Here is a 27,548-nt window from a genome sequence, read left to right as displayed (position 1 = left end):
AGAGATTTAAGACATTACCATAGCTTGGAATAAAGACTGCCCTAAACTTCAACATCTGATTCCTCAATGGGTGTGTATGAAAATTTACAGTGTTGCCAGGCTTCCCATGCACTAAGTGTCCAGATGGACACTTTCACAGTTTAGCTAGGATATTTCACACATTGTTTATTCATGAGGAATTGTGCTTTGCTTCCATATTCTTAAATTTCTCCCTTTCAGGCAGAAATACGTATATTCAGCTACCCATCCACTGATATGTATTTTCACTTTCTAAAGATAATCACCTTCTTCATACTGAAGTAAGTCCTGCGTTTGCAGCTCTTAAAATGAATTGCACTTACATTGAGTGGTTTAGTTGCAGTAAGTCAAAGAATTAATGAGAGCAACAGTTATTCAGTGTGATTAAGACTGCAGAATCTGCCAGTAGCACATAAGGATTAAATTCTGATTTCATTTACACCACTGATTTTGGACAAAAAGTCCAAAATCTGACTGATTTTTTTTTCTTTAAATGATATGAGGATATTTTCTGAAATCCAAGATGGTAACTCAGTGCATTAAAATACAGGTTTTTTTGTGGTCCTTAGGATCTGCATTGATAACAACCAATAATTTCTTATAATAGACTATAACTATATTTGCATACTTAGTGTGTGTTTGTGTTTGTGTGCATAGGTATATTGTTTGTGATGGTAGTCATGTTTTAGCAGTTATCTGGAAGTTATTTCTGTTCCTACTGAAAAGTACCATGTAGATGGACTTTGAAAGCCATGTAAGTTTGCAGAATATGTTTATCAGCTCATTGCGGAAGTGTTTGCACTCTGTTAATAAGCGCTATACTGTGGCCAAATGCATTGTGTGATATTTCAGACGCTGTTTGTTTGCTTCAATTTTATTACCAAGCTAGTAGGAATACTGGATGGCCTAACCCTTGCCTCTGTAATGTGTTTTGAAATTCTATTTTCCACACAAAGTGCTCGCCTCTAATGATTAACTTAATTATAATAAGTATAAATGATATGCAGTGCCTTCATGCTTTGATAGGGGTACAGCAAAAAATACAAGCAGTGCATGAATTTCCCCTGCAAAATATGTGTAGCTATCAGTGCCATAAATTCAACTATGTTGGCCTTTTTGAGGAGAGAAGTATTTCAGCTAGCACAGTCTTGGAACATGTTCAAATGATCTGAAATAGCTTTTTTAACACATTAAGGCCAGAGTTTTAAATTGCAGTGTCTCAGGATAGTCCTCACAAAAGGGACCGCTATTGGAAAATTAGCTATTCATTGAAATGTCATTTGGAGTATAAGCTATGGCTTTGAATTACCCATTGGTCACAAAGAGACTTCTGGTAAATGCATATTGTAATCTGGCCATCATTGCTTTTGTGGAGAGAAAAAATAATAATAAATAAAAGCATTATATACTGATGTGAGAAGACAGGTAAATCCTGGGAAGAGAATTGAACTGCTAGTGACTGTTGTGAGAGGAGTTAATATACTATGATCAATGTATTTGTCCTCTGGGTATCAATATTCTAAAGTTTTTTTTATCTTGAAAAATCAGAATTACAGCTGATTTCATAAATACCTTTTCTTCACCATTTGTGACTCATAAACTTGGAATATGGGAGAGAGGAATGAATTTTAGCCAGCAGTATTTTCTTTTTTTATCTTTTATGGAACGTTGAAAGGATGCATAAAAAGAAATTGTTATGGGGACTTCTGTTTATTTATTTATTTATTCATTCATTCATTCATTTATTTTTCTTCTTTAACTGACCAGCACCATATATTTCTTCCTAACAGGGAAAACTGCTGCTGCAACTAAAATGACATCATGCTGCTTCCTTTGGGAGGATTCTGAAGGCTTCTCAAAAATACGACACAGTGGTAGGTACTAAAATACATTCAGAACAATTCCATTTTCTGTAAAAGTATATTAAAGAAATGAATAATGATTCTCTGTTGCTGGTGTTCTCAAATTTGTTTGAAGTATGTCTTTGCATTGTGTATTTCCAGCTAAAATGCTTACGGTTCGCAGTGTATTTATACAATGAGACATGGAATGCAATCCGTTCCAACATTTGTGCTGTTTATGTGCTTATTCTTGATAAGCATGAATTTAGTATTATTTTTCAATTCTGGTAAAATTAACTGTAACTAATCAGTCTTTGGTTAAAAAACATGGAATTAAACCTGGCTACTGTAACTTTGCTAATGAATAAAATTTGGGTTTTCCAGGCCAAACTGTATTAGATAGAGCTGAAAATCTTCAGTTTTCAAAACAAGGTTAGGTTCCAAAGTACATATGGAGACAATTAAATAAAAGGGACTTGGTTGCTATGGCCTTTCAACCTTTGTTTCATATTGCTACAATAATGATCTATCTTTTCTCTCTATTTTATTAGCAAATTACGAGGGAATATAATTTAATAAATAATACACCCATAAATGTTCACACACACACACACACACACATATATAAACATTCCTGTGATATCAATATGAAATATTAAACAATCAATATGAATAAAAATAAATAAATAAAATAGCAATATGAAATATAAACATTTCTATGATAACAATATAAAATATTAAACTGGTTTAGAAATCAATGTGTAGAATATATTTTATTTATAAAAGAGATAAGATTAATCGAGTCACCCTTCTTTCATACCGTGCCTGACACATTGATCAATAAGGAGGGACATATACAAATGGCCAGAAAAGAGTTTCTCTGATTCATAGGTCTTCCTTCTCACATTATATGCACTATGAATTTCCAAGCAGATGTGGCTTTTGCTGTGATCATTGCACTAGCTGCAGTGCAATGAAGTTTCAATTTAGTATTATCATTGGGTCCTAAATTCAAGGAGAAGGAATAGTAATATATCTGGTGTGATAATAAAGTTGTGAATAAGCAATAATTCATACTATGACAGGTTAGTTATGAGATCCAAGGGTACCATTTTGTGAAGTGTAAAAAATCAGACAAAGAAAATAACAGCTTTGAAAACTCCTGTGATTTTTGCATCACTGAACCACATTTATTCCAATTTGTTGTAATTTAAATGTAATTGAATAAAAAGCATTTTCTGAACAGGAGCCTGTTTAATAGCTTAGCATCCATGCTGATCATGATCATAGCTAAACTCTTATTGGTTATTATAACAATAGTACACATATGCATGAATATCATCCATAGGATTCAATTACATAGTCTTCTCAAAAAACACATGAAATTTCTTCACAATAGAGGCAAGGAATTGGTGTAAAGAATCCAAAGCTGCAATCAGAGTCAAAGTAATCCCTGAATTCCTTTGGAACTAGCAGTTTATAGTAGTTTTGCATCACCTTGTACAAGAATTAGCCACAGCCCTTTTCCAGGAAAGGAGAGAAAGTCTCTCCTCAAGATATATCACAGTACTCTGTGATAATTGTGAAGAGAAAAAAAGCAACCAAAAACCAGCAGTTCATGAAGGAAGTCTGGAGGAGACACTGAGGGGGAATGGTGTGATTTTAATTTTCACTGTTTTCTGAAAATTCTGTTTGCTTGTTCTTAATAATGCACAGAAAGAAAGTCAGAGAGAGAGAAGGAGAAGAAAGGGAAACAAACAACATTAAAGCAAAAAAGTGAGATACAGCCTATTGATGTCAGTTGTTTAACTCTCATTCCAACTTAGTGGACATCAGAAACCAGTTGTGCCTTTTGAAAATTTTCTTGTTAATGTGAAGTGATAATTGGAATATACATAAAAGAAAACAGAAGAGTAGAAATTAAAGCTGTAAATATGCTCCTAATTTATTTCAGCTTCTCCTCTGCTTGCTAATTTCCTGAAGTACATGTAGTGACAAGCATGTATGCCCATTTGCAAACTCCAAGTAACTTCAATAACACACAACAGAGATGTGCTGGTACATGTTAAGGAATTTGTCCTTTTGCCTGGAGGAAGCTTGAATTCTTGTGAGAAGTGTGCCTAGAGACAAACTGAAATGGATCTGAAGACTTTCAGAAAAGTGTAGGACCCAAGGCAAACTAACTTTGACGATCACAACTGAGTATTTGCAGTGGATCATAGTGATCTGTTTTTATGAACAGAAGAACTCTGAGAATGGTGTGAATCAGTATCTGTGTTGGTTCAAAAGCTAATTAGGTGTGATAGCTTAGACAAATTGCTGACAGGTTGTTGTATAATGTGCTGTTCTTATGTTTAAGAAAAATACAGAAAAGACTCCCCATGCCACTTTTTTGTCACTTTTTTTCTTGCTATCACTCTCATCTGAAAATGTAACAAAACTTCTTCATCATAAACTGATGATCATAATGAATTTTTTTTCAAGAAAAGAAAAGTGTAATTTATTTTTAGATTATGCAGCAAGTTTTTGCTGGCAATGGGCAATACAGTAATAAATATGAAAGTGCACAGATGACTGTTTGCTTTGTCCTCGGATGTAATCTTATTTCCCAAGTAGACGCTAGTTTAAATGATAGGATTTCATTCTAAAATCCTGACCTGACAGCTGACTGTGCAGATGGAGCCCTGTAGTAGTCTGTGGGGTGCTGTGTAGGTTCTTTGATGTAGCCACATACTGTCAGATTCTTGATCGTGTTCTCAGAGTCTGATCAAGCCTTCTGTCTTGTATCATGTATGATAACAAATGTGAAGGAATAATAAAGATTTCATATTAGAAAGCAGGAATAAATCATTCCAGTTACAGTCCTGGGAGTTTTAGGAAAGGGATCAGCTCTTAATTCACTGAGGAAAACCCGGGCACAATGTCACCCTCCTCCTTGCAACTGTTGACCTCTTCTCAGCCTCCTTTTCAGCTCTCGGCATCCCACTCTGTTGATCAGAATCTTTCCTTTGCCTCCTGTTGTCAGGGTTTATGACTGCTGAATGTAAATGGAAGCACACTGAGCAGTTCGACTGCTTGTTAAACAGTGCCTTCAACTCTTCTTTCTGGTTTCCTGGTTGATTTTCACTGTATTTGATACTCCTAGATGGAAGGAAAATACTCTCTCCATTTTTTCTCTCTTTGGGGAAAAATTAGGATAATATTAGCATGAGACTGAAATCCATCACTTAACTAGGTTCTTAAGACCTATACTGTGATATAGAGGTTGTGCTGACATTGTCTGTAGTGCACCATCTTCCACCAAATTCCCTTAATTTTGAAACGGAACCCAATTTGAAGTGGCCCCTTTTGAAAAGATAAGAGGTGTATTTTCCAAACTGAAACATAATGACAAGTAAGAACGTCTAATGAAGTTATCGGGTGAATATCCCAGAACTGATAGTCTGGTCTTGTTGATTAGTTGTGGCTGATACTCAATACTTCAATAGCTTTCACTGAATAGCATCATGAGTAAGTAAGTGAAAGAGAAATAGAAAATCATCATGTTATGCATTTTTCATACAAAATTTATTTGATTGATTAAAAGTGATTTTTTGAAGTTGGGTCATGTTCAATTCAAAGAGCTGGAGTACAAGTTTTATTACTATCTGTAATGGTAGAACTTGAAAATGTTTTATCACCCTGACACTGTACTGTATTGAACAACAAGTAGAGGTGTTATATCAGCTTCTACAGGGAACTTCTAATTCTTGAAAGAGAGTTAGAAAAATTGTGGTGTTTTTTTTCTAAAAAGAACAACAGCAAAACCTTTGAACATAAGGTCCCAGTGTAAATGAATTACATGTAAGAAGTCATTCTTTGTGCTATCAAGGCTCAAAACACACTGCATCTTCATTATTAACTACAAGACTGTGATAATTTTTGTTTGTTTTATGCATAACTCAATAGTAAGGGAAGGGAAGGGAAGGTCATCTCCCATATCTTTTGGTAAAAATCCCTTTAGCTTACCATTAGTCATTCAGTTGCTACCTTTTTCAGTATTTATATACAAGGTATAGATCTGAAAGATTCTCTGTAAGAGCAATATTTTGTGTGCTTATAGAGACCCCATGGCTTAATTTGAGCTCTGTATACTGAACTTTCTTTTAGAAACAATTGGCGGAAGGAGATCTCTGGGAGCATCAACTGTAGTCTCTACCATAAGAAGAAACCATATCATGTAATCCTTTTTATACAGATTATGATGTAGGGTATGAAGCCAGGGGCCACACTTATAAAATATGCAAGAGTCTTAAAGTAAATGACCTTGTACATACATGAATAATTATTTTTAACATACATAAACCACTATTTGTTACAAACAGCTCAGCATCAAATTTGAAATTTTGGCAGAAAGTTGTTAGAAAATCAGTAATGATAGAATTGCACAGTTATATATTTTTTGTGCATATTTAAGAAATTATATAAAGCTGAACCTTTTTGAATACAGCTCTCATGGTAAATTTTTTCAGCTAATTTTACTGGTGAGTTAGCTAGCCACGTTGTGTGAGTGTTTATCAATCAGGAGATCAGGAGAATTAAGTTTTTTTGGTTCTTCAAGAGAGATTTGGTCATTTAAATACAGACTTCTCATACAATTTTAGGAATCCTGTCTTAGCATGTTATGGTTCTAGCACTGCTCCAGAGGGCTTGGTTCTCCCATAAGTCCAATGTCTTATCTACCAGCCGTATGTAGAAGGGTTGAATACTCAAAAACATGCACCTACATTTCATTTAATATTTTCATATTCTGAAATTCTGACTATGTCTCCAGACTGCGTTAAACAGACTAGATCCCTATTGACTAGCTAGACACCTTGCTCACAGGTAAACTACTACATTTAGACACCAAAAAAATAGGTGTCTGCTATCTGGAACTGAAGGTTGTCCCTAGTTTTTGGTCTGAAAACATACATATGTGTGAGGTAAGCAGCAAGCCAAGATTTTGGACATCTGGGCAGGCACAGAATCATATCCTTGTGTGTCTAGGGAAAACTGTGGTTCCTGTGAGCTTTTCAGATGCCTTGAATAGTCGCTGGGATTTTGAGTGTTACACCCAAAAGTTCACCTGCAGATTTTTGTGATTTTGGGCCTCAGAGAACATCACAGTGCCAAAGAGGCAAAATTGTCTGAGTTTAGGCACTTCTAAAGTTAAACAGTAAGTCATATGAAGACTATTTGGATCCCATTCTGGATACAAATCCTGTGTGATATACCCAGAATTTATTCGATTTAACCTCCACCTTATGGAGGTGCATCACGGGGAAGCAGAGGATTGAAGAGGTGAAAATCTTTTAAGTGAAGTGAATGCTGACAAGATGCGACACAGCTGCTCCATAATGTGAGGAATGAATTTGGGAGTGCCAGTGTTGGATACAAGTCTGGAGGAGAGCAGAATGGTCTGGGTGATGTTTTTGAAAAGCTGACTGAACACTTCATTTGGTTAAGTATCTTTAAAAGTCCTAGTATTGCATCACTTGGGGAAACAATGTAGCATGAAAAATACTGAATTATTTTCACTCTCTGCTAAATGCCGATAATCCGCCAAAATTATGCTAACCACTGCCCTGAAAACAAATTGATACAGCTGTTGAGTGACCAGGGAAAATGATGATAAATTTCTTTCTTAAAAAAAAGGAAACTAAACTGCTTTTGCCAGCAGGAAGTCAAAGCATTTACGGAATTCTCTTAGAATTGAAAATTATTATGTGATTCTGAAGGAAAATGTGTTTGTTTGTATTTGTGAATATAAAATATATTTAGCTTTAGTTGCATGCCAAATTAGACCCAGACCTCAAAGTATTGTTCAGCAGTATATTTTAAAACAGTATTTTGTTTTGATTTTCTATTGAAGTTGTACACAAATTATGTATATGCAACATTTTTCTATTGAATCTTTTAATATAAAAGCAGAAAGTATCTGAAATACCCTTTCTACAGGTTTTCATTATCCAAAACCACATTCTCTTTTATATATACTGTATTGCTATCCATTGTTCTTTCCCAAGGAAGAAGCCCAAAAAAGGGAACACAACACAAATTTGATAATATTGCTATCCACTACCTAGAAAAAAAAAGGTTCAGAATTATCTTTGTGCAGATGACTTTACTTAGGTAAAAAAATATTTAGATTCTATCTGTTTTCAGGTATTGTAGTCTCTGCTTTTCCTCAACAGATATGGACCAGTACAATTCTCTTTTTCATCTGGTTACAACTGTGTTGGTAGCGATGGAGATTCACACACGCGCACACAGCATGAATGTGACTATAAAGCTTACATAGTTATTCACAGAAAGTTAGCAACACCAACTTAATTTTTTGTTTCAAAATGACTTTAGAAAGTAAGTGACAAAATTTGGTCCTCAATGTTACTATTTATTACCTTAAAATTTTGTAATTTGTGTTTGCGTAATAAATTAGCAATCTGCTACCAAATATCTATTCAAATTCTGTTTCAGTTTGCCATGGTGGAAACAAAACTCTTTTAATCGGTACTAAATCACTCACTCAAATAAAATTTATTTTGCAATCATTGGAGTTAATATTACTTAAAAGTTAGATTGCTCTATGATATGAGACTTTGTGATTTGCTTTAAAAATATGTAAATGTTATTTCCTACTCTATGTTATATACCTGTGACTACTCTTACCGGTAGAGCTATCTCATGAATTTGTTTCAAAACCAAGGATAAGATACAAGTCCTTGAAAATTCTCCTTGAATAATGAGCAATCTGACTGTTACTATAAGTTGCAATTGACTCTTACTTAAAGCTAATGTTACCAAAATAAGATGTTAGACTGCAGGACACATATTTAGACTGCATGTAGGCAGTATTTGAAATTCATCTCTTTTGCGTGTAAAAAGATAATGTAGGAGACCTTAGAAAGAGTATGACTTTGTCTTAATTATGAAATGCTATTGAAAGTTTTCAATAATCTGAATTTTCCTTCTTTCATTTTCACTATTCCTAACTTAGTAATATTTTGATATATAAAATACACAAAGCTTTGTGTGAAGCTTTAAAAAGTGCTTTTTTTACATCTGTCATCCTTTCTGTCAAAAAAGACGTGCTTTTACACACATGCATGCATACATATATGCACACCCACACACACGGAGTATCACTTGAAATTTAAAGCTCCAAGAAAGAACACATTAGGAGGCAAAGGAACCACACCTATTTTTTAATGAGGATTATAATAAAAAAAAGCTATTACCATAGCTAATTTCCAATTAGTTACTTTTTTTTTTTTTTTTAACCACACTGAAAAACACTTGCTTTGTATTTTTAGATTAGTAATTCAAGGAATACAAAGAAGTCTTTCTAACAACAAGTTATCTCCATGACCAGGTTTGTGTTTCTGAAGCTGATCTGAATACTATCCAAACTCATGTAACAGCCTTCCTGTCGTTTTACATGGGAATGCCTTTTGTGAGTTGAATGCATGTACGTTGCCAAAATTCTTTGGGAAAATTAAGTTATCTGTACATCTGAAATTCATCTTATTCTGATCCAAGGACTTTGGTCTTGCTGACTTTAGCGAATCACATGTGTTATTTTCTTCACTGACAAGAAAAAAAAGCTTCGAATATAAGACTTTTGACAAAGGTATGAAGAATGAATTATCAAAATTGGGAAACCTATAAATGTAAGAAAGCTTTTGAGAAAATGTCTCCGGTTTGTAATACTTGCTAATTAAAATCACATCACAGCATAAACTGAATATACACTAATTTCAATTTAGCTATAATTAATTCTTTAAAAGATTTATCTCAAGTTATATATTTCTCTGTCATTTTGCTTTGAAAATGCAAGCTGTCATTGGGGAATTTTGAATCTTTTAATTTGCCATTTGAATGATAAATGATTGGCTTGTTTGAATGAGTCTTTACCTTAGAAAGTGTCTGATACTCCAGCATTGTAAGATGGTAACATACATATTTAACAAATCAGTTTGACGACTGTTGTTCATTAGCAAAGACATGCTTGTAAATATTTTTTGCAGTGATTCCGACATACAAATTGTTCGTGAAAGAATATTTTTATTACATATGACCCAATCTTTTCAATATATTTTCTTTTAAAGATAATTTAGTTTATCTGAGAAGCAGTGTTACATCTAGATATCTTCATTTAAGAGCAATTCAACTTTTCTTCCTATAGATTTTTAAATAACAGTAGCTCCCTTTCTGTTTCATTAACTGGAGCTAGCAAAAAGGAGAAGAAGAAAAATAAGACTATTATATTACTGGCTTATGTTATGTAATGACGACCAGTCAGTTCAGCAGTTAGGGGATGGATAATTAGAGACTGACAGCCTGCAATGTAACTACAGTTCTGGTTAACGGAAAGTAATTACAAGAAATATACTGTATTAGGCCAAATGAAATGAAAATTAGATATTTTAAAGGCTACTGAAACCATTATTATTTTAGTATTTTTATGAAAGTATTAGTGAAATGCATCTGACTGAGTGCAGTGGTGTGAGGATACAATACAAAGCTCATCCAATGGCAGAAATAAAATGTATTCTCCATAAACTTAGAAGCCATTGCAACAAAAAAGAAAGGTGTGAGCAGGTGGGCTAATGTGCTATATATGGGCACAAGAAATTTAAATCTATTATTCTCAATATAAATTGTAAATTAATTCAAAAGCAGGATTCACTAAAGAACACACAGCTGGAGGACAAAACTTTGATGATAATGTGTTTGCTGACGATACAAAACTGGGAGGAGTGGCCGATACACCGGAGGGCTGTGCTGCCATTCAGAGAGACTTGGTCAGGCTGGAGAGGTGGGTGGAGAGGAACCTCATGAAGTTCAACAAAGGCAAGTGCAGGGTCCTGCACCTGGGGAGGAAGAACCCCATGCACCAGGACAGGTTGGGGGTTGACCTGCTGGAAAGCAGCTCTGCGGAGAAGGACCTGGGAGTGCTGGTGGACACCAAGTTAAGCATGAGGCAGCAATGTGCCCTTGTGGCCAAGAAGGCCAATGGTATCCTGGGGTGCATCAGGAAGAGTGTTGCCAGCAGGTGGAGGGAGGTGATCCTCCCCCTCTACTCAGCCCTGGTGAGGCCCCATCTGGAGTACTGCGTTCAGTTCTGGGCTCCCCAGTACAAGAGGGATGTGGCACTACTGGAGCAAGTCCAGCGAAGGGCTACAAAGATGATTAGGGGACTGGAGCATCTCTCTTATGAGGAAAGGCTGAGAGAGCTGGGCCTGTTTAGCCTAGAGAAGAGAAGGCTGAGAGGGGATCTTATCAACATGTACAAGTATCTGAAGGGAGGGTGTCGAGAGGATGGGACCAGACTCTTTTCAGTGGTGCCGAGCGACAGGACGCGAGGCAACGGGCACAAACTGAAACACAGACAATTCCATCTGAACATGAGGAAAAACTTTTTCACTGTGAGGGTGACAGAGCACTGGAACAGGTTGCCCAGAGAGGTTGTGGAGTCTCCTTCTCTGGAGATATTCAAAACGCGCCTGGATGCAATCCTGTGCAACGTGCTCTAGGTGACCCTGCTTGAGCAGGGGGGTTGGACTAGATGATCTCCAGAGGTCCCTTCCAACCTCAGCGATTCTGTGATTCTGTGATTCTGTGATTCTGTACTCTGTGTCTATTAATTTTCAAAGCAAGAGTTTTCAATAGATGATCTTGACAAGGAAAATAAATGCATGAGAATTTCCAGCATGGATATTGGAGCTGGGGAAGTGCAATCACAGCAATAATATGTAAAATGATTTGTAGGTGCCCAGTGTGAAAGTCTGAACATATTTCATAAAATAGGTGTAAAATGGATTCATTTGGCATAGTCAGACTGGTAGATCTATCAAAGAAGAAATTACCCTTTGACAAATTGTAGATGAACAACAGGACTGTAGAATAGGTTTGTATTTGGTTGCAGAAAAGTTTGCAAAGGTATGTATTGGTTACTAAACAGGATGCAAAATATGTTGTTAAAAAAGAATGAAGAACACGCAGGATTTTGATTTGTAAAGGATGTGATCAGTATCATTGATCAAGGATTTAACATAGTGCAAACTATAAAGTCATACTGCTCTCAAACATTTTAAGGTCTAACCAGGAAAATATTTGGAAACTACTTTTTCTTTTTTTCATATACTTTGGCTTAATTGGACTCAGAAACTCCACTTCATTTTGTTCTTCTTATGAATATATGTCTGATACCAGCGCTAGTGCTTATGACTGGTTGCTCTGAAGTAGCATCTTCTCTTACTTTGCTGCCAGAGATCAGAGGAAGGAGCAACCAGTTAGGTACTTGGTATGAAAGTGTCATACTGAAGAGAAGTGACTTTGGGAAATTTGTTTTTGAATGTATGAGAAGGATAGTTGTATACTTTGGCCACTGAAAATGGACTAAATACAATACTGTGAAGGGGAAAAACCAAGAAAATGAAATTTGATGTGGGATTAAATGCATTTAGACAAAGCAGAGGTTAATTTCTGCTGTGTTTCAATTTCTTGACTCAACATTTTTAAGTTTTTGTCACACATTTTGCTATTCAGAAAACTAAAGGAGATACTGTACATATGTGCTACATATACTACATCAACCACCATGTTCCTCAAACACTGGACTTCGAAATAAAAATTGAAGTGCACTACATATTGCTGAGTGAAAACAGCATCAGAAAACTGTGCTAACAGCAAACAAATGCTTTAAAAAGGATTTCAGATACTCCGATAATCAAAGTATTACATGCTGAAGTGTTCTCAGGTGTTCACGTAAGGCAAGGTTTGGATGAATCCAGCCATGAGAAAAGCACAGAATTCTGAATCTACTTTTAGGCATTTTGAGACACTGCAGGACTTAGGCATCATTTCAGGTTCTTTGTAGCTCCGTATGCAGTGCAAGCAGTGTTCTGCTGACTTTTCTGCAGTGTTCAGGAGAAAAATAATTAACCGCAATGTGAAACTGTCCCACTTTTTGCAACACCATTTTTTGCAAGGACAGATGCTAGTGACAGGATGTTAGACCATCTTCTAGCAAAAATGTTTCAATGACAGCAGAAGAAAAGGCAGAGGTTCTTTGGCATCTTTGCCCTTCCAAGCAACATCATCCTTATTTTGTCACCATAATTTGCTCAACATCCTCAGAGTGTTGCTGTTCATGAAATGTCATGAGGAAGGGTATGTGAGAGGTGTCATAAAATGGAAGTGATAAATATTTTGAGAACAATCTGTAAACCTTGATATACAGTCTTTATGCAAGACTGTCATTCAGTAGGATGTTCCCTGATCACCAAGGGAAATGTATACATTCATGCTTAAAGAGAACTCCTGGGAAAAGAAAGAATAGATCTCCCCCTAAATCTATCAAGGTAGCAAAACAATAGTGCTAAAATTAGCCATATAACAGAAGTGATTTTGTAAAACATACCTGATACTCAGAACTTGATAATGAATTGCAAACACAAGAAAAATGTTTTTAGTTGGCCTGGCTGTAAGTTTCTGGAAAGAGATGTTCTTTCAGGAATGCTTCTTATCTGGTGTAAACAAGGGATTGAAGGGCAAGGAGTTTGTTGTTTTAATTGCTGAACATTTAACATATAACTTTGACAAATTCAAGCGAGGAAAAAAAGGTCCAGTCTTAAAACAGTTTGAGGAGGTAATTCTTTGATGGGTAGCCAACAAAAGGAACTTTGGCACCTCAAGGCGTAAGAGTTTATTGTAATTGAAGAGATGAAATTGCATAATTTGGGAATTGGTGGAAATCATATTGTGTCATAATGCAGTGTTAGTCTGGCCACACAGTGCATAATGACAGCTGCTAATCAAGATATTAAGCACTGTAAAAACAGAAGCAGAGGTGTTTTCTTCTGTCTGGTCATGAATAGTGCTATCACAGTTAATATACCCAAATCTGAAATCTTAAAATACATATAGGAAACAGTATAAAAGAATTTTTTAAACCCCGTGAAATTCATGATCATTATTGTCTCCACATTGTAATAGAACAGAAAAGTGAGTAAAATTATCAGTGGGCTACTCAAAATATTTCAGTTCTAGCAATTTATAGGTACCACTAAGGAAGACTGACCACACGATATAAGTTTTGGATGAATTTATAACTGATAAATTAAAAAAAAAAAAACTCTTTTGGCAACTCCATTATCTTTTGGAGTACAGTCTTCAGTACTTTAAAATATTTGTGCAGTATTAGCACAACAGGGTTCTGAGCTCAGTAACTTCTAGATATTACAATATGTTAAAAGTTGGTTTGAAAACAAGTAATTAGAGAGTTATCACACCTTTTGAATTTGATATGATGATGTTCTGGGCTAGAACTTCCCCCCCACCCCCAAATGAATTGTAGTCAGAAACAAATTGGGGTTCATTTTATATGGAGTTTTTTCTTTTTTTTGGAAAGTTAATTCATGAAGAATTTCATTTAAATTCATAACTACACAGTTTTTAACTATTGCTGTTTATGACTTAGCGTTTTAATGTATAGGCACATAATCAGCAAGGTGTTCGTAAATGTGAAGTATCAATATTGCCAGAATGTTACAACAGCACTTGTAATTTTTAGTATTACCAGTGTACCTGATATACAGAAAGACAACCATCCTGTTGACAGCATTTAGGAAAGATAAGTGTTGCAAATATGCTGAAATACTTCTAAGATTTCAATGTGCCAGGAAATCAGAGCCAGAGAAATAATGAATCAAGAATACTGGTTGGTTATCTCTAATGCATATGGGCGAGAACAATACATTGCAAAGAGAAAGTGGTTAACAACTTGCCAAGGTGATAGTTATATCATCCCTTTGGGTGGCAGACTTCAAGAAGAGTAGCAGTTGTCTAAACAAAAGCAAAGAGGATATTTGATTTTTTTGTTCTAGAGTCAGTAAAAATACTGCTGACAAAACATATGTGCACTTTCCCACCACCTTAAAAATAAGTAATTATAGAGAACAGCAAGCAATGCCTTTAGATAATAGATCTCTCTCTCATGCCAAAGAAACCATTATAGAAGGAATTATTTTGATGAATAAAAGTGTAAGTCAGATCAGACAGGAATTACTGACATATCTCCAATATGAAGTAGAATAATCTTCTCCTCTGTCAAAGAGATTTAATTGTCTGCCCTGACCTCCATCTGTTCTATTAATTGACTGCATTAGTTTGTGGTAGATATTTTTGGTTGGTATTATGTTTTATTAGTAGGATTTCTTAAGCTGATATAATAGTAGCACACACGAAGCTGTAACTCTTGCCATGTGACAAGGTAAAATTTTTTCAATCCTGACCTAAATCAGTTCTTCCTTGTCAACTTGAGAGCTGCAAATTGTTTTTGATTCTTTTGTTTCTGCTGTATCATCCCATAAGGATGTGTTAAAAAGCAAAAAAAAAAAAGGGGGGGGAGGAGGAGAAATCCTTTACAAAATAAATGAAATCTATATTGCCTGAATTGAAGAATGAGAAAGAAGTACATATGTTTCTGTACATGTCTTACATGTATGTTAAAAGGGAAGAAGGGAAGCTAGAGAGAAATAACCATGGAGAAGAAAACGCCTGTAGGAAAGAGCTGTAATTTGGAGAAAAGAACAAGCTAGTGGAGTGCAGTCAGTGAGCAAGATTTGAGAATTAGACATGAAACTGAGAAGCCATGTGTGAATGAGAAAAATTCTAGAGATATTTTGATAAGAGGACAGATTTTGAAGTAGAGGAAAACAAGAATAAGAAAGGTCTTAGAAAGATAGTGGACCATAATGTTTTGTCATAAAGTCATACTGTTAAAACTTATTTCCCCTCATTATATAATGTGCCAGCATATTTACTCACCTTCTCCTGTTCTCTTTACTCAACTGTGATCAGAATTTTATATCATATAAAAACCTAGAGCACACTTAGTTTAAGAAGACAGTGAGTGTTGCTGTGTGTATAATGATGTATTATATGGTCAAAGAAATCTTTGAAAGGATTCGTTTGATAGGATTCATTTCTGTATCTGCTTGCAGTTATGAAAGTCCCATGTAGTTTTTGATGTCCTGTGAAAACAGGTAGAGTTCTAAATAAGATGATGTGTAACGATCTTGCACAGCTTCCATTAGAAAGTTATTCATAAGTAGTACTTACTGCATCAAAAAATTATGGGAAACATTAGAAGAGTGATATGTTTTCTATCTATTTGAGAGAAAGAAGCAAAATAACCATACATTTCTAACATAATATTGTTTTTTTTTTCTCAAACCTATCAGTTTTATGTTAGTAAAGACTAATGTTAGGTGTAGCTGGTGGAAATAAACTGATAACCTTGTTCAGTGAGATATGACTTTGCTTCAGGGAAGATATCATGCAGTGGAGTTTTCAAAATAACACAGAGAAGGTGATGAAAAAGAAGTTAATATTAGAGGATGAAAAGAATTGAAGGTTATGAGAGAAAATGGCTGAAGTTCTTTCTAAATTCTATATACTTAATTTCTTACCAATGCATTTCACATCAACTTTTAACCATCAGTAGAACTAGTCAAAGAACAAACAAACACTATTAGAAGCTCAAACTAGAATATGTTCTTTCTGATTTTAGTCATGAGGACTTGGTTCACATATGAAATTCACAGGAAAACTGCAATTTTCCTATATTTCTGTATCACGGTTTTAGGGATAATTCTGTGTATATTGTTAAGAGGTGAGGGAAGAAATCTCTTGCCATACTTCAGCCAGCCGCCAGTTAGATGTCCAATGACTTGGGCTCCTTAAACATAACCTTCAGAATGTTTTTATGGTGTTTTGTCTCATCTCATGTTTAATGTCAGACACTGTTACAGTAGGAATAATAGCTGTGTGAAGTGTATGTCTCTAGTTTAGGCAGAATGTCTAACTTTGTCAGATAACATTAGTGAGAACAACACTAGCTTTAGTGATGAGCTGTGAGGTGTCCAAAGTAGAGGAGATACCTTTTCATGGTGCTAGACAGAACTGTAAAGTTCCACTAATGGTAGTAGCAGGATGAGCAGGAGAAGGAGAAATGACCAATTCTCAGATTCATTGTTGGCTTTCATTTTCTGCTTTGATAACAGTTCTACACACTACAAAGCAAATATACTAAGTTAAAGTTCTGAAAAGCCATGGATGCAAGAAAACTTAATTAGCTAAACATAAGATGATTTTAGAATTGTTATGCTTGTAGCAGAATGGTAGGGGCTGTCAAGCAAATCATTTAAAGAAATCTGTTTCATTTTTTTGTTCTTGTTTTGTATTGTTTTGTTGTGGTGTGTTTTTTTTTTCCCCTCACAGGATAGCATTGACTTAGTGATTTTGAAAATTCTTTTGGAATTGTGAAAAAGACCATGAAAGATGATCTGATTTGTATTCTTTGGGGAGTCAGGATTGGGAATAGAAGATCTCTCTAACTGAATAGGTAATTTACTACAAACAATTTGTTTTTTACACTATTTTCATTTCCCATCTCAACATAGCTTTCTGTTCTTTTCCTGTTGGCCTTTTGGGCTTCAAATAGATACATTTGGAAAAATAGTGATTAAAAAAAGAAACACAAATCATTGATACTGGGAAATTTTGTTCAGGCCTCTGTGTGTATTGCATTTTGTCTTGTAGTTCATCTTCTTGGTACTTTGTGTAACTTAATTTCCAATGTCCCAAAAGAATGGAACTTCTGCTACCAGAAGTCTGTCTTAGGTTTCTAGATTTTATAGTTGGATTCTGGACAATTCCTTAATATTACTCGACTTTCAATGTCTTTTTACAAACTCATCCCGCTGTTTTGTTAAGTTTATATACTCTCATATTATGGATTTGTCAACATTTGTGAAGTCAAATGATGGCTAGATTTCATGAATTTCCTGCTGGAATTCCTCAAACTTTGTTCTTATTTTTCATATCTAGGCAATAAAGGGACAGCCTGTACACTAAATAAAAGCAAGTAGAGGCAATCTTGGGTTTCAAGCACTGGTGGGGAGGAGAAAAATGTCTGGTTCTGCCCATGAGGCTATGTCTAGTAGTAAATGAAAAGGTCCAGCTCCTGTTCTCTGGCCCTGAGGCCATGTAGCACAGCACAAATTGCATCCATATAGTTAAAATCTTTCTTACCTCTAAAAAAGGATTGCCTTATCTGTACTGCCTGTTGAGGGCAACTTCTGGTTTGGTTCCTTGATCATGCCAGTGCATTGGCTTAGATATTGTTATGTGACATTTTGCAAGGGAGTTTGCTAACAACTGTGCAGGATGAATATTGTGGCAGCCCTGTGCTGACGTCCATGCACTAGCTCTGTTTAGTTTACTACTTAGAGCTAAACTCCAGTGCTACTGCAGTGGCTTAAAAACAGCCTGAGATCTGGATCCATATGGGGACTTCTGTATGGTAATATTCTGCATAATGCTGCCTAGCTTTTGGGTGTCCACATTGCAGAATAGAATCTACAAACCCAGTAAAGTGCCTAAGTCCACTATTAAGTTGAGACAAGCTGTCCCTCTTCCTAAATATAAAGGGCTCAAGCCAGCATTTACAGGAGAAAGCCCTTTCAGTTAGGCAGCAAGAGAGCAGCACGAGAACAGAAGTTGTAGGGCGTTCTTCCCTTCTGCTGACGAAGTTGTCCACTGTCAAAAAGAAAGCAAACTTCATGGAGAAAAAGCTCAGTTTGAAATCTAATGCTTGTAACATGAAAGATGGGAGGTGTGGATTTAAACTTCTTCGTGTATACAAGGTAGTCATCCAGCTCTCCCAGTTCCAGGATGTGTGTCATTGTGTCATTGTCATATAAATGAACACCACCTGGTCACTGAACTAGGTACTGCAATGAAAATGTCATAAAATCTCTATCTTCTACTTAATTCAGTGTTATGGGTGTGTTTAATAGCAGAGCAGTGACTGTTTTTCTGCTATATAATATGTTGGAGTGTGGGAAGCTACATGCCCAGCTAGTTTAATTTGCTTTTCCCACCCAGTTTTTAGCTACTGTAACATTGGTAATGTTTTTTCTTCTTGTGCTGGAATGACTACAGGAAGAGATCCAATCCTAATCATTAAAGAGCCCAGAGATCAAATTGCCTAACGAACTGAGTTGGCTCGGACTAGGGTTTTAGTTCCTCTCATCCTTTGGGAGGATGTGCATGGGTTTAATGGAGAAGACAGGTAGAGAGGAAAGAGACCTATGAGTTTCCTAATGAACATTTAGACAAAACTGATAGATTCCCTTAAGAATTTTTCTTTTCGGTGGTTTGATCTTTCTTACTGGTGAGAAGTTAAGCCTGTTCTGTTAGGAATGTTTAATTTTTCTATCTTGGAGTGGTAATGGGTGATGATCTTTGATATTTGTGTAGAGTCAGTTAAATTACAAAGATTACAAAGATTCTATAAACCTAAAAAAATGTGTAAACCAGTGATTATTGTATGTATTTCTTTTCATTTTTTTATATTCATAATTGATTTTTTTACTCCAGGAGCGAGATGTTTTTCTCTACAGGAGCTTTTGTGTTACAGAAACTCAGTGGTGAACATCCTCTTTCAGACCATAACACTTTCTTTTGGAATAACACATCTGAATTTTTGAAAAGAGAGGTGCAGCAAAGAAATAAAGGGACACTCCAAGAGAACTACAAATCTTTTACAAGGTTATGTCAGAAAATCTGGCAATGAAATCAGGAGTCCTGCTAGACTGTACTGATGCTATTTTTATTCATTCACCTAAAATATATTCTTGATTAGAATTTTCTTAGACTTTGCAGCCACGATCAAAGATTACCACATTGATGTGTGTTGTGATCGTCACCCATGGTCATGTTTTAGGCTTGGGACTCTTTCTGAATGAGAAAGGCTTAGTACCCTGTCACACACTACCCTGCAATCAGAATTCATTTTTGCTTTATTATCTGAGAATGTGTCATGACCTCCCTGGCATTCTGCGTTCGGGCATTTTGAAGGTTTCAGGCTACAGTGTCCATTCAGTCATGAGAAGCTCAAATTCATATCATGAATAGTTCGGTTTGGATCTGACTAGAACACAGAATGAAAGTTTGAGATAATTAGTAATTTAAAAGAGTTTAAACAGTTTATGCAGGTTTTTTTCTTTTTCCCCTTATACTGATAACTCATACTTATTTGCAATCTTTATCAATTTATCTCAAGAAGCAGAAAATATCATCAGAATTATCTGACCACTGAAATTTTTCTATGCATCCTATGTGCAATAACAGTCAAAGGTGGAGTTTAAAAGTCAGAAGGATAAGCGCAGCTGTCTAACTGAGCATTTCCTGTTAGTCTTATGTCCTCCTGGACATGTTTTTTATCATTTTAAATACAGAAAAAAAGTAATGGAAGGCCATACCTGTGGCTGTTCAGCAAAAAAGCCAAAAACCTGATTTTTTACAGAACACTTTAGAAATGTATTTCTTTTGCTTTTCTTGGAAGGGAGTGATGGTCATTTTTTTGCTTTCCCTCCACTTGCTTTTCAAGTTGTTTTAATTGTTGAGAGAATTGCAGTTTTCAAAAACAATTTAGGGACCAGACCGCACAGCCTTTTCTCATAATCCCATCATTCTTTTAGATAGTGTACGAGATTTATAAATTCAGAATAAGAGTGGTAGCTGCAGGAAAGAAGCAATAATACAAGATAAATGTGTATCCATTTTCTGAAAAGTAAATGGTGATTGCAGTTTCTCACCTGAGGGATCTGCTGACATTTTCACAGCTTGTCTGAGAGACTTTCTGGGGATGCTCAGAAGAGGGTAAATGTAGTATGTCAGTTGAAAAAGTGGATTATTTGAATGTTTGTGTATCATTTATATTGATTTGCACATTTTCTTTCTATATTAAGAAAAAGAATGATCTACCTTTGTCCTCAGCTAATTCTAACCATAAATCTGAGATCAACTTCAAGTTCTGCAGTGTTGTTTATATAGTTTGCATTTGTTTTCACTTTAAGAAAAGACACAACATAATTCTTAATTTTGTATTGCTGATATTTAACTTCATTTCATTTCTAGTCTTCAAATCTTCAACTGAGTATTCACAGGGAATTAATGAGGGACACATTAGAAAGTGAAGTAAAAGACACATGGCCAAAAAGTAGTATTTTGAATCACTAAAAATCCCTCCTAACCCCTGTTACCTGTTGAGTTGCTCTGATTGCACAGTAACCTGATACTACAGCAATAACACCAACATCTAACTAGGTTAATCCAGTAGTAATGTAGCTATGCAGATCGTATACTCAGTAGACAAAGTTCAGTTGGTTTCAGTGATCTCTCATCCCTGGTGAAGTTTATAATGATGAGTTAGGGGCTTTTTTTTTTTTTTTTGGTTGGCAGTACTTTGTGGTGTCACAGGTGAATATTTGTAATTTTTTCCCTAAGTGTAGGCAATTAGCATAATAAATCCACTTTTGGAATCTATTCTTGCTGTGAAATTGTTTACAAAATCCAAAAAATAAATATATAGCTTCTGTTGTGAAAAATAATTTGAGTCATAAGACTCTGCTGCATGCTAATTTGAAGCTACACCTTACTATGGACTCAGTTTTGAAATTTAACAATATATATGGTTTGCTAATTTCAGTTAATAAGCTTCCCACCAACTTCATAGTAATCCAGGCCAGAAACTGCATATTAGCTCATGACTGGTGTTCCTTTGTGTTTTCCTTCACTGTGGTTTTGTTTGATTTTTCTGAATAGCTTTACGTAGCATGAGGAAAAATAGAGCTAAGTTCATTTCAATTCATGAAAAAGATATTCCTAGAAATTGGGAAAAAGCCTAAAGAAGTCATAATTGTATATTATTTGAAGGGGTGGTAGACAGCAATAATATGTTTTTGATGATACTTGATGATACTGTTCTTATGTTATTGAGCAAATGTTTTGAATAATTAAAGTGATGGTTATGAGATTGTATCAGAGTCCAATACTCTCTGACCAGGTTCTTTTAGATATTCCACACATGGAGGGTGTAATGTTTAATATCAAAATTTACTTATTTGAAGGTATTTGATGTTACATGTGATTTTTAATTTAGCACAGTGATACAGCACTATACTGAAATCACAGTACAAGTGTACATTACACTTAGCAAAATATAGCAATTGCAATATACAGTTCAATCACAATACCAATGGGATTCCCATTACTGTTCTCTATGATATGCTCACCATCAGGACATGGGTGTCCCCAGTCACTGGGAAGGAATTTGTGGGTTGAAACCAACTCAAACCTTTTGCTCTCTGAAATTGTTTAGTTTTTATACTCTCTGTTGGGCTGAGTCACGTATGCACTCCTCCCATGCTGGTCTGGCTAACTCAGGGAGACATTCACACTCTTTTGATGAACTCAGGGAGAAACATTTACACCAGTTGATCCACTCAACTGGAATTCAGTGAGCTGATCCACTCAACTGACATAGCTGTTTATCTAAAACAAAGGCCACCCTCCAGTCCCCTTTGTGTTGAGATGAAGTCAGCTTTCTGTGTGACAGCTGTGGTCAGTCACACCCTACATTATTCCTGAGCTCCATGGGCACCTTGCCCTTGCCCATCTCCTCCCTGAGCCTTCTTTCATTGAATGGGTTTATTGACTGGTCACAGGTTGCAAAGCTGAGTTTGTTACTGCCAGAGTTTTAAACTTGGTATGGGAAGAGCTTTTACAGAAAATGACTGTGTGATTAATTCTTTGTTAAATATCCAAATTCTATAAATGTATTGTTAAAAGTAATACTAAAGGCTTATTCACAAATTGCTATCCCTCGGATCGTTCTTATTTATGATCTCCTGCCATGGCATTCATTTATTCTAGAATAAATAGGTAGGTATTTAGGTAATAGGTAGAATAGGTAGGTATTTATATTTAAAACAGGATTTTTAAATTAATTTTAATAAAAGAAAAAAAAAGAACCCAAAAATTTACTTTAGAACTTTCCAGCTGACATCTTTAGAGGAGAAGAGAGAAGGGAAAGAAGGAAAGCCACATTTCCTGTTCTTGGTAAATGAAATATTTGTGACATCCCAATATTCTGTAAAAATGCATTAAATACTATACAAAACATCACTATAGGGAGAATCTGAAATTGCAGTGTTTATATTATTTATAATTCTTGTTCTGGTGATTAGGTTCCAGCTAATTAAGCCAACTGTGTGCTCTCAGAGCATATATCTAAACAAGAGAATGTGGGACTATACCCTGCCCATCCCAGACTCTGTATTGGGATCAGACCTATGTACACATCAGAAAACTTGCCCCAGGGGATTTGGACAGAAGGGAGAGACAGATGGTAAGAGACTGAAAGTTGAGGTGCACAATAGTGTACTAGTCAATTTAGATAAAGCCAGAGAAATCCCAGGAGATCTGTGTAGTCTTCAGTCTCCTGTGTTCATATCGTTTATATTTGTGTTTGCTTTTCTTGTCACTGTCCATGATCCCCACAAGCAGGTCACAAAAACTTGAAATCACTTTAGAGTGTGTTGTCAGACCCTGGAGCAAAGAAGACTTATAAGCTTTGTCTCAAATTTCCCCAGCAGGTACAAAATCAGGATAGAGCTATTGACATACTTAGTTGCTCAAGGTGGAAAAATCAGTAAGTGCTAACTGCAGATCCTGGAAAAAACATCAGGTTTGCCCTGAAGGCCTGATTCATACACTGTTTAAGCATCTCAAACTGTGGCTTGGGGCTTAGATTCATAATCAAGCATAAGTGGTGTTTTTAGTAGATGCATATCAGTGTTAACTTCCATCTACATTTACTTCAAAGGCCATAAATGTCTCATTAGCCTCAAATTACGCTCCTCTACCAACAAAAAAACACATGCATAAAAGTGTGTGATTTCAGACCTTCTTTGACTTCTTTTCATGTGTCAAGTTGGCAAAAGCTGCCATTTTAAATCTAACATGTTTTTGATTGTTTCAGTGAGTGATGCTTCCAACTAATAATTGTTTTTACAAGCCTATTTGTGCACATTTTTCTAATATTTAAAGAAGTAAAATAAAGAAAAAAAGCAGAAAAAATAGGATTTCCTTTCCTTAATTTAACCATTTAAATGTTGTCAACGTAGACATTGAAGTTCTCCCTGTAGTCAATGGAGAGCAGGACTATCTCACATGGCAATTCATGCAAAACGTGTCCAGCATGCCTAATTTTCTGTTACTCAGTCACACTTCTTTCCAGTCCAGAGGTAGATCTAGAAATAACCTTCAGTTTTCTTCCACGTGGGAATTAACAGGGTAGAGAAGATTATGCATTTGTAAATAAAGTTACCATGTTGTCAGAATGTGAAAGGATATGTGCTTTTGCTGCATTCCACTGTTCATTGTTTCAAGTAGCACCTAGCTTGGGAGAGACAATTCCCACCAATAGTAAATAACAATGATGAGACAGGTACATTTCTTCCTCTAGACTCAATATGTAAAGGTATATTAAATAGTTGACTGGATGAATATAGATGTGCATCTAACTAAAAAAACCCCATAATCTTGTTATACAGTAATACCTAAAACATTTTAATATACACACTGTTTTGTACTGAAGATTAATTGATTAATCTCTAATTGCAATTTGTGATTCTCTGTTTATTCTGTGTATTCTTTATTTCCAATGTTTTTAAAGATGTACATCTGCTGTTTCATGAATTTATAGATAGCAAGCTGCCCTACTTGATCTTTTGATACTCTTACTGAAAATTAGTCTGTATATCTTTCTGTGTGTATAAGTGTGCATGTGTTTCATGTGTGAAACTAACTTGATTAAAATGATAATTTCTCTAGTAATAAGTCAACAAACTGGTAATTGTGGGATATTTTCTGGCTAATACAATCTATGAGAGGCCCTTTCTTCATTAGACATATAGCAAAATATCAATACATGCTTTATTACTTAAGTAAACTTTTTGAAGAGAACTATTTAATAAGAAATTATTAAAAACCTTGATTGTTCCTACTGCCATTTAATTGGATAACAGCAACAATGTTTAATAACCAGAACATATTACAAAAAATAGTGGTCTTAATCTGTCTATTTATAATCTTAGAATTGCTTTTTTATGGTATATACCTTGCCTGTGTTAATGCACTTATCACTGCTGTTCATTTACACTTTTGTGCTGATTGTCAAAGGCTGCAGGTCTGTCATAGATCAGACTGTGGGGCTGAGACAGATAGCTATATTGTTTATTAAGTCACACCTTCCACAGCTGTTTATTATCTTTAGTATGTATATTAATTGAGGACTTACACTTTCCTTCATGTTGTCATTTTTACTTCTTTCCGTGCTGGTAATGCTTTCATTCTTGTTTATTTGTCATTCTCATTTTCTTTCTTTTCTTTTTTTTTTGTTTCCTTTTTTTTTTCCTTTTTCCTATTTGCTGATTGCTTTCCCTGCCTAATTTTCTCTCTGTTCACTTTTTATCATTTGGATCACTGTCTTTCCTTCCACCTTGGCAATTTTCTCATAAGTTTATTCTACATTTCTTTTTCTTGCAGTGGTGTTATAGACTCCTGCAGTATGGGTCTCAGGGGAGTAGGACCTGCTGCTGCTCCCTGAGCACAGAATAAAGCTTCAGTTGGCCACTTTGTGGTGCACAGCCAGAAAAGTGTTCCAAGGTCAGGATGGAGAGAGAATGAGGAAACAGTACCCAAACCCAATTGCCCACTGCTGCTTTCTGTTGTTACGGACAGTAGCAGAAATTGGAAAGGAAGACAGTACCTGAGGAGGAGTTTCTGGTGACCAGTACCAGCTGACCGCTCTAAGCGTCAGGTATCAGCAGGAGTGAGGCTGCCCCCGCTGGGGAGGATGAGCTGGGACTGCAGTGCCCGCAGCACAGCAGGGCAGCGCCCTCTCCGACAAGCGCCATCCTGCCACTACTGAGGATGGATGGATCGGGGCTAGGGACAAGATCCTTCCCCACTTGGCCATCATCCAACTGGGAGAGTCAGGTCTGAGGTCAATCCAGGAGCCCCGTCAGCATGTCAGGGCAGCAGAGCAGGGTGCTGGACATGGGCCTGGGCACAAAGCTCCCCATAGCACAACTTGAGCAGCGACTGAGGGCCCTGAGGACCCCCTGGGCCCACGGGCAGGGTGTGGGTGAAGACCTCACATAAGCCTGGTTGGAGCAAGTAAGGCTTTTCAGGGCTCTCAGAGCCCTGGCACTTGGGGCTGTTACTGGTTGTTCCTTCAGAAACTACGCTTAGGTGACAAGGTCTCTGGGGCAAGCACTGAGGTCTATTGTCCACCAGTAGAAGAGCTAATAGGAATTTTGATTGAGAGATCCATAAATCTCTAGATGATATATTTCTGGAGTGTATCTGGTTTCTTGTGTTCAGGTATTTCACAAAGTTTGTGGTGCAAGTGCTAAAAACGAAGTCATTAGAAGAATTCCAGAGGTATTGAAAGAATGAAGTATTTTTCTTTTGAATGTCTTTCTTTGTATAAAACAATCAGAATAGCTCCCTTCTGTATTTTTTTTAATTGAAATCACTGTCAATAGCTACTTACCTTCTTTTTTTCTGCTCTTGAAAACTCATTATATAACTTCATGAGACAGTCCTGACTGAAAACAGGACCTAGTAGTCTGCATATATATGGTTTATATATAAATTATGTGATCATCCTATCAAAGGTAAAGTATCAGTATCAATTTTCTATAGCAAGGATTTTTTAGCTGTAGAATTGTTATCTGTGATTTTAAGTGGGAAAATGGGTAAAAAAGGAACCCTCAATTTATTTGGTCAGGGAGAAGAATGCAAATATTAACAAGTGTTGTATGGTTATATGTATTATTTGTAATGGTTACATATGTATATGAGTTACTTATTTGTCATTAAAGATTAACAAAATTATAGTATAAATTGCCTTCTGTCAAAAAATGAAAAGTAAGAGCATACAAGAAGTAAGGTAATGCTACGTTGTTACAATATGTAGATCACAATCTGATTTCTCAGTGATTTTTTTTCAGTTTCCATTGTTCCTTTTTCTCAGATATAGGACAAGTAAAACAGACATGAAAACCAATAACTTTGTACCTGATTTTGACTAATTCTGTTCTCACACTTTGAACTAATGAAGTAGATTGTCCAGTGCAGCAAAACATTGAAAGACTGTTTGTTATGTGAGTGCAAATATGCTTAAGACAGAGATACTGTTTGCTTAGGGCAGAAAATACCCTGGAGCTAGCCCTTAAATGTGAGACACCCTTCCTGAAAGCAGTAACGCTTGGATTGTGGTTCGGTTTGGAAGCATATGGGGGGCAGAATGTTTGATTTGTGGTATAACCTGGGACAAGTTTGTGGCTTTAATTTTCAGCTTTCCTATCTTCCTTACCTTGAGAATCTCATAGCTAACCATGGTGGCTAAAGTTCATAAAACGTTAGTGGGCCTTGGAGTGGAACTAATGCATAGATTAAAAATATATATTTAGATTTATGCCAATATGAATGTGTCTGTTGATTTTAATTGTCTCTTTTCTCTTGGCCACAGGCTGACTGAGTGGGCTGCAATTCACTGGAAGGAGCTGTTGTGCCAGGGAAGTGGAGTAATTGTGGATCTCTCCCCTCTCTACTTGTTGGAAAGTGTTGTGTCTTGTCAGGATTAAGCCAACACTGAAATCTGGGATGGGCCTCAGGGGCAAACACTCCCTTGTTTCTTCTGACGTTGGAATTTGTCTACAGTCAGTCAACTGAGGCACC

The 27,548-nt window shown here is 36.0% G+C and overlaps 1 long non-coding RNA gene across 1 annotated transcript; it reads left to right on the top strand.

The window, feature by feature from the left end:
* On the top strand, positions 1 to 27,479 carry LOC106491189 (uncharacterized). Its single transcript, XR_001293733.2, has 3 exons — positions 1 to 70; positions 1,809 to 1,892; positions 27,340 to 27,479. It is a non-coding gene; the product is annotated as an uncharacterized lncRNA (long non-coding RNA).
* Positions 27,480 to 27,548: the final 69 nt, after the last annotated feature.

Source organism: Apteryx mantelli, chromosome 1 (genome assembly GCF_036417845.1).
Source record: "Apteryx mantelli isolate bAptMan1 chromosome 1, bAptMan1.hap1, whole genome shotgun sequence".
NCBI classification, from domain to species: Eukaryota; Metazoa; Chordata; class Aves; order Apterygiformes; family Apterygidae; genus Apteryx; species Apteryx mantelli.
The sequence above is the reverse complement of the archived record's forward strand: the minus strand, read 5'-3'. Positions and strand labels throughout refer to the sequence as shown.